Here is a 12,543-nt window from a genome sequence, read left to right as displayed (position 1 = left end):
TCAGTAGTTCAGTCTATCATAATTATAATTCTGGGTCACAGAGACGTGTCTGGTGGGGATAGTTTTTATTTGTTGAAATTGTTGGGCCCAGCCACAATTTCTAATTCCATACTCAAAATTTGGAATAATGGCATGGTTGCTGAATCTTACAGTAGAATTTCCACTTAAGGCCAAATAAAAAAAATTAATAGTTTCTCATCTCCTCGCGCAGATTGGCGTAACTACCGCAAATTCAGCAGGTTCATTGAACCTGGGCCCCCGAACTCCAGGGGCCCCCAATCTATAAGGCAGTGGTGGCGCCAGGACCTGCCCGACGGAGGGGCTAAAGGCCCCGACGGGGGGCTAGTGGAGCGAATCGAGTCTCACTTGACTGGGGGCCAGGTGGCCGTCTAATGCCCCCAGTGGGGGTCCAGAGGGCGAAGCCCCCTGGAAGCCACGGATATTTGATGAATTATGGCGAATTTCTATTACTTATTTGATAGGCATCGAGTTATTATAATATGACTTCATGTAGGCTATGCTTTCTAATGTTGAAATCAGCTTCCAAAACCAAAACATTTTGAATAAAGCAAGAAACAAAGAGTATGCGATGTAACCATCTAATTTATTTTCAAATCCTCATTCTTGAAAGTGAAATTCTATATTTTGGAAATTTTACGTGAAATCTGTCAACCACGCTGTCATGGTCGAGGTTGCTTCACCTATCACGATGTATTCCAACCATCATGAGGCTATCTAAATGAGCATTTGTCATAACAGAATGCAAATTATTTTTAATTAGTCTCATTTAATTATTATTATTATTATTATTATTATTACTATTATTATTATTATTATTATTATTATTATTATTATTATTATTATAATATTATTATTATTGTTGTTGTTGTTGTGATTAAAAATTAACACAAACAGTATGGTCGCTAAACAAATATTACATGTAAATATATTTTTTTTATTTGTTTATTCCCCGACAAAATTCATCGTCTTCCCTGACGGGGGGGCTATAGCCTCCCCAGCTCCCCCTCTGGCGCCACCACTGCTATAAGGGCCACCCCTTATACAATTGATTGAGCCCAGTGGGCATGGCTTCGTATTTTGACATCATGCATAATTTCAGCTATAGTTCGTCCTCGACTGGACACAGAGTGGGCACTGTCTATAATCACACACCACAGCAAAAAACACAGCAACTCATTCCTCCCTGGTACAACCAATGTAAGAAAAAAATAAGTTGTTCCTGTGTGATTTTCTTTCCAAAATTAGGATCTCTGGAGTATTATCAATTTATGGGGTCTACACAGAGTGAAATAATACATAGGCCAAGTTAGTCTTATTCTAGCAGTAGGGATTAGGCCGTAATCACAGAAAGAAATGAAAAGAATTTCATTGGCTACAATACTGTAGTAATAGTCTGTGGATTTTCCAACTTTAATCCCATGAAGAAATTATCTGGAAGAGAAAATGGGCCTAATAAATTAAAATTACAACTTTTATTACAAAATAACTCATGCTGAAGTTAAGATTTATTAATTTTTAGTGTTTTACAAACTTGCACAAAAAGAGAAGGGGAATGGAATGTTAAATATTAATTCAATTAAAATTCAATATATTAACTTTCCAATGTCTGTATTGCAATTTGTATTATATATAAAAGTTATGTATTAAATAACAATTAAAAGGCTATTTAATGCAGATTTTTCAGTAGCCTCAGCCAGATTCTGCATACCTAGGCCCAAAGGCCTAGACAGTGGCTGATTTAGGATACATTTTCTGGTGGGGGGGGGGGGGGAACTACACTGTCCGACAGGAGGGTTGAGCTTGTATGCCTGAGGGCGAGGGTTTGGGAGATGAGATTGTTTTTTTTAAGTAGGGACCTCTGGATCGCTGGAAATGGCACTCTATGACTGTGGAAGACATGTTTTTGCTTGGTGTAAGCCTATCCTATATTTGATTTTTTTTTATCTGACTGCCCGACGAGTTCAAGGAAGGGGGGCCCTTGTCTTGTCCGATGGTTGTGGGGCCTTAAGCATCAATGTCCCCCTGTCCCCGCTTGCAGGGTGCGCCGCCACTGCTAGACAGATTGCTGCGGGTTGCTGGAAACACTAGTCTAGGACTATGCCTTGGCTAGGCCTCATACTACAGAAGAGGCCTCCTGGTCCTACCTAGCGCAGGCTTAGAGGGGCCCAGACCTACACGATCGTACATACTTTGGGCCCAGTTGCCTGGAAATGGACTCGGTATCATGGGCCCTGATCGTCTGTCACTCAGCCAAAGCAGCAGCAGCAGCAGCAGCAGCAACATAAGGCTCAGTCCGCTCCCTAACGTCACATTGGCCCGCACATTGGTCACACAATGTGTGATGTTTTTAGGTAGACGGTATATACATGTTGTGTCACCATACAAGTCACGCCACCTCGGCTGAAACCACTGTACAGTATTTAGCAACTACCGTGAAGGCCTGTAACAGCACATTGGTAAACATTTACAGTAAAGGTCATTTTCATTAAGATGTAATAATTTGATCTTAGACTTGCTTTTCAACAAAGTTAACTATGTGGCATACATATATCCCAACTTTTTTGAAAATATTAGGAAGAGAAACTACAACATGGGAAGAAATATTGACTTTTTGTTAAATAATGCATTTTGTTTTATTCATATTTTATAAATTAACCAAAAATATCATGCATCAGTGATTGTGTTCTCAATCACTTATAAAAATGAAATTGCTACAGTTCTATAAAGAGCACATGCTAACTGTCTAAATGGAATTAATGGTTAAATCAATGTACTGTACCATGCACAAATTAGCCTGTATAAAAATTGTCTAAATTGTCCTTAATTGCAAATGATAACCACTGGAAATTGTTCATATCCCAAAATATGGGAGAAGCATAATCCCCAATTACTGACTAATATGATTCCAACTTTTATTTAAATTATTTATACATTATTTGTTGTAATTTTAAAACAGCTGTAAAGAGACAAATTTTTAAAAAGACCAAAAATTAACCTCTCGCTTCAACAGTAAGTTTTGGCCTTATAACTTGATATAATTAAATTACTGATAATAATAATCATAATTTACAAATTAATATAATATAGTAATAAAAAGAGAATAATATATGTAAGTAATTACCTGGCAGTGGTAGCCACAGCAGCGGTTGTAATAAAATAATACAAATGATAATAATAATAATAAATAATAAAATAATAATAGTATAATAATAAAATAAATAATAAACAAAAACAACAATACAAATGTCACTGATGCTATGAATAAGTGCTAATATTATTATAATTATTATTTCAAATTTCATTTATGTTAAGCTGATGATAATTTGAAGTAATACTACACTTGAAGTTAAATGAAGTTATTTGATCATTATTATAATTGTTTAACTTGGATTAGCTGTGTACTTTACTTTGTTTGATAAAGTTTATGGTTTGACCAATTGAACTCTTTTGACTGGGACTGTAACTGGCCTTAATTAAGTCAGCCTCAATCATCAAATTTTGTTTTTGATTACAGCTGGCACTCCACACTGTATCACTTGCATACAATCTATTGCTCAGGACTGCATCATTTTGTTTTGAATCATAAGCAGTGGTTATTAAGGTTAAGGCTTGCAGGACTAGCCGAAAACCTGTCCACCATAACATGAACCAGCAAACCTTCAGTAGCACACTGCTGTGATTCCATCACAGTTGAACATTTTTTTTTAAAACTTCCTTTTATGTTTAGTGTACATATATAAAACAGAAATATAAAACTTACTGTTGCATGTTACTTAAACAAAAGCTTTAAACTTTGAACTCTGCAGGAAATAAGAGTGACAAATGCCTGTAATTGTAGATTGGAGGTGTAGGGGTTGAGGCGGTAAACGCTTTTAAATACAAAAACAACTTAATTCTTAAATACCCCAGTATGGGGTCAAAGGTAAAAAGAACCCTTCTGTATGCGCCATCACTGAGCCATTCGGATCAGGTTTCTCACAGATTCAGTTTTGAAAATATATTGCGTTTTCTAACCTTGTACAATATGAGGGCACAAGAAGCATTTGATGATAATTACAAGTGCCGTGCCTATTATAAATTTCTATTCACTTAATTTATATAGCTCCTTTCCTTTCAATAATAGGAAGAGCTTCACTTCTATGTTTAAATTGGACACAAAATTAATCGTGCGTGATTCCCACTCAGGGAAAGTGCTGGTATTTTTGCCTGGTGTATGGCAGCACACCAATTTCCTTCTAAACCATTCACCTCCTACTGTACAGGTATCCATTTTATGCCCGTTGGTGAAAAGAGACAGACATAAATTGTTTTGCCTGAGGACACAAGCAATGACCTCCCAAATTAAGTACTAATGGTTACTGCCATAATACATCCACAGCACGAAATACCTGTAATTGTATGTTGAGAATTTTTTATTAGTTGAGCTAAGAAAAAAATGACTTGAACTATCACCTCATATTCTAATTTGCTTTTTTATACAGCAGGGGTCCCCAAGTCTCCCGAAAATCGCAGGAGTGGCCAAGAAATCAGGACAGCTTTCCGCACTCCCCATGCAAACATCAATCTCACAGATAATACCCCTCTTCATAATATCTGTACAATTTTACTATTATTGACATAGTTATTTTTTTATCAATCACGGAAGTTTGTGCCAATGGATATCACCATGCACACCACAAATAAAATTAGATGAGTAAAAAGCTCATATTAATCTCTCAGATGTGGTTATCATCTAACTTGGGACCCCCGGTACGGTATTAGTAATGGTCATAGACTTTCTTTATAGTGCAAATTACAACTAGGTGTCTATGTGCTGACGTCTAATTATCAATCCCTATAATAATATATTTATATAATATTAATTTTATCACTGGAACCACAAGATTTCCATGAGATATGTCACATAGAGGACAGAATAAAAGAATTGGTTTTCAATATTGGATTGGATTATAATTTAGTAAGTTAAACCTGAATACCAAGCTTACTACCAAGCTTACATAAGGGCTAAGAAATTTAACTCTACACAATAAAGAAAACATATTTTTAAACCCCAACATCACTGCAAATAAAGAACAGAAAACAAGGCCAAAATACAAAATAGAATATTCATGAGAGACATGAAATTTTTCACTAGCAGTACAATATACTATTGAAGTTACTACTTTACTACTGTAGATTTAAGGACACTCAAGAATTGTTAAATACAGTTTATTTCATTGATTTCAAATGCAAACTGGTACATATCAGTTAAACAGTAACAGAATCAGCCCACTAGTACTGTCCGGTAGGAAGGGACCTTTTTTCACAGAGAGAATCAACCTACAGTAGGTCTACATTAGTAGTGACTCATATCCAGAGTGGTTGAGACATCAAGGTTTCAAATGTTCATTTAATGTTTAACTTAAATATTGAATACTTTCATGGAACAACTTGTACGTTCGAGCCAGAAAAATATCCGTGCGAGGTCCGTGTATTTACACAGAAGTTAAATGCCGTGCGTGGCTCGAACGGGGGTAAGATGTAAAAAACATTTGGAACACGCTCGCCTATTTTGACCACCAAATTTAGGGTTATAGAATCGTGTATCGCTGTCAAAGGCCATTATCGCGACCATTAATCATGTTTTAATGACTCTACCGTCTGGCGGTCAACATGAATTCAATTCAACACGTGCGAAAAGCATAGGCCTGTCCAGTTTTACAAAAACAAATGAATTCGCTGACCTGTTGTTAATGTTATAGCATCATTCATCATTTCAACATGTCTGTGTGGACCGAACCTATGATACGTTACCTTCTCTGATTGTGGGGGGAAGACAGAATACAAAGACAACTGGATGGCACCCACAGAAACAGCGGTATTTACAAAGAAACAACTGCAAAGATCGAAGAAAAATTTAGGGGAAAGCTGACGGTGACACAGGTCACCAATAAACTGAAGTATTTGCGCAGGGGAGTACAGTACAAGTGCGTGAAGCGTGGTTAGAAACGTAAATATTGCGTGGCATGATGGGATATACTATTGCCTCGTTGACCTCAAACGAGTATTTCCGAGGTAAATTTTTACACGGTTAGAAAAGATAAGTTTGTGCTCGAATGCGGGGACCCTCCGTGGTGTATGGCTCGAACGCACCCATACTGTAATATTATTTCTAAATTTCTCCCATACTGTAGGAACGACAGAGGTCACGTTAGTGCAGTTGATAAAGGTATAGACTCGGTGTGAGTACTTGCTACTATTATTTAGTGAAACTTCTGAAGAAATAAAATTATGTATCAACAACTACCATTTTGTACAATTTCTAAAGTGCTGCTCTCGGAATCGTACTGCACATTACAGGAAATGAATTTCATGCGAAATTTGCATCTCGAAGTAGGCATCTAACTACTACTTATTATCGTGTCCACGTACTATACTTGGCCCAGCCATAGCTGGACACACTTCTGTGCCTTTACGTTGTATCTGGCAAGATCTTCAGTGTTGCAGGTTTCCTCTAGGTTTGGGCATTGCAAGAGATGTTGCATTGTCTGGGGCTCAGTTCCGCAGTCACAGATAGTTGGGTTGGTCGAATATCCCCATTTCTGCATAGTGACCTTAGAAAGGCCAATCCCAGTTCTTAGTCTGTTGAGAAATTTCCATTTCGGCCAGTTTATGTCGGATCCAGGCGGGAGGTCTTCCTTTGGTGGTATTTTCATCGCTAAATGTTGTGGTATAGGTTACCAAGCCTTTCTTCTCACATGGCAGTGCGAGCTTCACACTGCTCATAAAGCTTTTTCTTGACTTAAGACGTCTTGGTACAGTTTTGTGATTATACAGAGGGTGTCTCTCGTCCGACGCTTGCCGAAGCATCTAACTGAAGAAAGTTCTCACACCAGCCCAGGCTGCACACCCTATCAAGAGGTGAAGGTATTGGGGGAGATCGGTTTAGACTATCCAATCCTCGGGTTACTCATGGGCACTCGATATAATATTTGAATAAACGTCACCTCTACATGACTCTGTACACAAAACTAATACACCTTTTTCACTCTTCGGTAGACATCTTCGATCGATGACAAACAGACCTGAGTAGCAAAGCTAACCAATAATTGAAATAATAGCAACACACACTATACAAAATCGTATGCAACACAATCAATTAGTACCAATGTTCTAGGGCCTCCTCGCCACTAGAATTAAAATTTGTTATAGTCTTTATGATCATACAAATTACAATTCACATTTTGATGGTAATTATTACAGTAAAGTAGCCTTAGGCATAGTATAACTCTGGGAACCAGCCCTATTCTACCATTTTCCCATGCAAAATTGAGCTAGCCTAGCCTAAGCCTAGTCTTTGAGTTAGCAATACTGTACAGTATCATTCGTACAAACTTTACTTACATTACTTTACACCATGTCTACCGTATGGTGGGCACAAGTGACGCTGGGCCTGTCTATGGCCTACAGTAGTTGTAGACCTGGCCTATAGCTAGGAATATGTACCATATTTTAGCCGTATTTGCAGATTGACGTGATACTAACAGTTCCGAATATCCACCGTCCCAGCCCGATTGTCTGTCAGCCATCACCTACCGTCCGTAGGCATTTCATAATAGGGCACTTTCGATTGCACGACAACAGTAGGGTGTACAACGTAATGACTACCCTTTAAATAAAGTCATCTGCGTATGCGGGAACGTTGAGTTCTCAAGGTCGCCTGGATTCTAGGACGTAATTTGGTCAAATCTATGTTGTGCAGAGAACGTAGAGTACTATAGGACGGTCACACATCTGTGAATCTGTTCTAGTGTCCTGTTGTCGCACAAAGCGAAAGCTGAGCTCCCTAAAATAAACCCAATTATATACCTCATACATAGATTCTAGACATCTTGATAGGTTAAGAGACGGGGAAACAGAAAGTACTACTCCCCTCAAAAATAGTACTTTTTTGAACTGTCGCAATGTGCAAACTCTAGGTCCACTAAATCGCGCTGCTGACAGTAAAGGGGACTGCGACCTTTACGATGAGATTAGCCCCCCCCCCGACTGCGTCACGGATCAGCGTGTAGATGATAAAGAAATATGGAGGCTGCTCGTTTCAAATGAAGGACTAGCCTAGGCCTAGCATTACTTTGTGATGAAGCCGAACAAAAGCACCAAAACTTAAAAGGGTAATTCCATGTCAAATCAACCAAAAAAAAACCTCAATCTCTCGGAATTTGTTCAAATTTTTGTATGTTGTTGGGACCCATGAAAAATGATCAGAAATGAAAAATTTTTTCTCTAGGCCTCCTAATTAGCGAGATATCTGCTAACGAACTTTTGGCTAATTAGCGATACCTTGCGTGTTTAACCGACCATATCTCGAAAAGCGTGGCACCTACAGAGCTGATTTTGGTGTCATTTTAAAGCTATTGATTAGCTCTATAGCTTTATTAATAAATGAAAAAAGTCCTCAATTCAAATATAAAAAAGTTATGACAGGTTGTAAAGTTCAAAGTTGAATAAAAAAAATATATATCTTTTTTTTTTTTTTGAAATTCATGTTAGAGATACCTAATGATGTAAAGAAGCTTCATTTCTGATCATTTCTCATGGGCCTCAACCTGTCTCTTATACACATCTAGATGTGTTATGTATACTTGTCAATTCGAAATTGCATTTTCCGTATAATAACACAGTATTGTACCTATATAGGAAAACCAATAGTACACCATACTGCTTAGTTTTATATGTAGGTATGAGAAAATTAAACTTGCATTACTTGAAAATTCTCAGGTGGAAATTCCTTGGGATTTTCCAGGTGGATATTTCTTTGAATTTCAAAATAGGAACCTGGTATTCCCATTGGAAAATCCCAGATTAGCACTGACCTACAGTATCAGGATTAGATGTGTATAAGAGACAGGGTATGTACTGATCAGTTTATTGACTAGCAGTAGTGAAGATGATGGCAATGGGAATGTTCCTGGTTCTTCTATGGATACTGAATTTCACACCTCTGTGAGTGACCTACAAATATTGAATAAGTCTTTGGAACTAATAGGTGAATCACCTGTTGACAAAAAACGACTACAAAGGGACAAGTATGTGAAAGGTAAGACACGGAAAATTGGTGAAAGTGTCAAGAAAAAGTTAGAAACTACTATGGGTATATCAATGATCGAATTCCAAAATGATGGTCAGGAGATGATTCAGCAACTGAAAGACAAATTTAAATCAACTGACAGAAGAAGTGAAAAGCTTCAGGTGCTGACAATTTTACCAAAAAGCTGGACAATACAGAAGATCCAAGATGAATTTTGTACATCGAACTATATTGCAAGAAAAGCCAACACATTGGTAAGGGAACAAGGAATTCTAGCAATGCCTAACCCCAAGTCAGGTAAATCGATTTACTGTAAGAAACTGGGGAAGCCGTCGTACAATTCTATTTGTCGGAGCATATTAGCAGGCAAATGCCTGGTATGAAAGACTATGTGTCTGTGCTTGTTGATGGGAAAAAACAGCATCTACAAAAGCATTTGGTTCTTTGCAATCTTAGAGAGGCTTATGAACAATTCAAGGAGATGCATCTAGACAGCAAAATTGGTTTTTCTAAATTTGCGGAATTGCGCCCAAGACAGTGTGTACTAGCAGGAGCAAGTGGTACGCATTCAGTTTGTGTATGTACAATCCATCAAAATGTAAAACTCATGTTCACAGGAGCAAAATTATATGAAGTAACTGGTGGAGAATTTAAACATTATCGTCACTGTCTTGCAGCTATGATGTGCAATCCTCCACACATCAATTGCTTTCTTAGCAAGTGTAATGCATGTCCAGACATTAGTAATATTCGTAAAAAACTTGAAAAGTATATGGAAGACAACATGATTGACCAGATCGAATATAAACAGTGGACTTCAACTGACCGCTCAAATCTTGAGTTCAAACTGTTTCAGACTTTCTTGACTCATTTGTAAGTGGTCTTCAAAAATTATTACCTCATGATTTCATTGCAAAGCAACAAGCGGGTTACCTCCAAGATCTAAGGAGTACACTTGAACCAGGAATAGTCTTGGTCATTGCAGATTTTGCTGAAAATTACAGCTTTGTAGTACAGGACGCTTCTCAGTCTTTTCATTGGAACAGTCTGCAAGCAACACTTCATCCCTTTGTATGTTACTACCGGGGAAACATGCAAGATGAAATTGACCATACAAGTTTTGTGATTATATCAGAATGTAACACACATGATACTGTGGCAGTTCACCTTTTTCAAAAATTGCTCATACATTTTTTAACAGACACACTTGGATATGTTAAGAAAATATGCTATTTTTCTGACGGCTGTGCTGCACAGTATAAAAATAGAAAAAACTTTTTAAATTTGTGCCTCCATGAAGAAGACTTTGGTGTTCAAGCTGAATGGCACTTCTTTGCCACCTCGCATGGAAAGGGAGATGGTGTTGGGGGGACAATAAAGCGGTTAGCAGCCAGAGCAAGTTTACAACGCCCATTTGATCAACAGATTATCACTGCTCGCCAACTTTTTGAATTTGCAGATTCAGAGATTGACAAAATACATTGCCAGTTTGCCACAACAGAGCAATATCGGCAACCAGCAGAATTCCTGAAAGACAGATTTGAAAATGCTCGCACAATTCCAGGTACACGGAATTTGCATTCTTTTATTCCAGTCTCCAAAGAAGCGGTTACAGTTCGATCCTTTTCATCTGCAGCCGAGAAAAGACAGGAACTAGTAACTCTTACTGCAGATACCACAGATCTGAGTGGTTTGGTCTTATGTGGATATGTTACAGCAGCTTATGATAACCATTGGTGGGTAGCGTGCATCAAGGAATATTACCCAGATAGGCATGAGGTTGATATTACATTCCTACACCCACATGGACCGTCGCCATCTTTCGTATTTCCAGAACCACCAGATTCTTTAACCATTGATCATCAAGATATACTAACAGCTGTTCACCCAACTACAGTGACTGGAAGAACATATTTAATCTCAAAAAAAGAAACAAAGGCTGCCCATGCTGCATTTACAAAAAAAATTAAGGTTTAGAACTGAGCCAAAACATCTTTTTGACATTGATTTTATTTTGACAAATGATTTGTCTTATAATTTTCATCGATGATGTATCTGATCATGATTTACTGTATGGTATGTACTGATCAGTATATTGAACATTAATATGCTTCTTAAAATAATGATTCCATAATACAATATAATGTAATTGAAAAATGTCCTAATTTTTGAAATTGCATGCAGTAATATGTATAATTGCTTGCTTCTAAGGAAGTGTCCATCACTAATTTATTGAGACTTTTTATTTTATATTGTAATTCAACTTTAAAACCTAAATTCCTAAATGAAGAGTTACTTTTGGTTATATACTACAGTATACACATATTAGCACACATTACTCTGTTAATGTACAAAAAGTGCTATTTCGAAAGGACATGTCATATATATATATAATTGCTCACTGTTCAGGAACTTTTGGAGCGCCCATCACCAAACTTATAGGGAAGCTTCTTTACATCATTAGGTATCTCTAACATGAATTTCAAAAAAAAAAAAAGATATATATTTTTTTTATTCAACTTTGAACTTTACAACCTGTCATAACTTTTTTATATTTGAATTAAGGACTTAGCATTTATTAATAAAGTTATAGAGCTACGCAATAGCTTTAAAATGACACCAAAATCAGCTCTGTAGGTGCCATACTTTTCGAGATATGGTCGGTTAAACACGCAAGGTATCGCTAATTAGCCAAAAGTTCATTAGCAGATATCTCGCTAATTAGGAGGCCTAGAGAAAAAATTTTTCATTTCTGATCGTTTCTCATGGGCCTCAACAACATACAAAAATTTGAACAAAATCCGAGAGATTGAGGTTTTTTTTTTTGTTGATTTGACATGGAATTACCCAAAAGACAAATTTTAATTAAAAAATATGTCTTATCTATATTTGACAAACATTGCAAGCTAACCTGCATTAGGGCAAATAGAAAAATTTATTAGATTATCACTCCAGTCCGCATCAAAAATTCGGGAAATATTAATGCGGAAATAAAATTTTTTTTTTTATTCTGCTGCATCAATTATTTCAACAGCCCCTCATTGATGTATCTTCCCTTGCCTTGGGCCTTCGCGGCCCTCCGGAAGATAGGCTACGGTCTCCACATCACCGAGGGGCAATACATTTCACTAGGCCTATTCCCCTCATGAGCAGTCAATATTTGTATACTAGGCTTAGGCCGGTAGGCCTAGCCTAGCTAGGCCTACCAACCAAGGGGATATGACCGGTTGAGCCGCCGACAAGTTGAGCCTCCGGTCATTTCTATGGAACGCCAAGCGCGTCTCTCAGTGAATCTAGTGCGTATCTCAGTGAATGTAGTCGGCTTGCCGATGTCATCAGTGAATGAACCCCCCAGATACCAGCTACATATTCATCCCACAGTCTTGTCAGTCTTTGATTTGCTCGTATTGCCATTCGTGATGTATAATTGTGTAATTGAAAATTAGAATTTT

General features: G+C 37.5%; 1 protein-coding gene across 2 annotated transcripts in view; it reads right to left on the bottom strand.

The window, feature by feature from the left end:
* The window catches only part of LOC117110360, a 24,859-nt gene that overhangs the window by 11,377 nt on the left and 939 nt on the right, over positions 1-12,543 (bottom strand). The gene's annotated exons all lie outside the window — the stretch shown is intronic.

Source organism: Anneissia japonica, unplaced genomic scaffold (assembly GCF_011630105.1).
Source record: "Anneissia japonica isolate Jap-2015-1 unplaced genomic scaffold, ASM1163010v1 scaffold2969_len165980_cov149, whole genome shotgun sequence".
NCBI lineage: Eukaryota > Metazoa > Echinodermata > Crinoidea > Comatulida > Comatulidae > Anneissia > Anneissia japonica.
The sequence above is the reverse complement of the archived record's forward strand: the minus strand, read 5'-3'. Positions and strand labels throughout refer to the sequence as shown.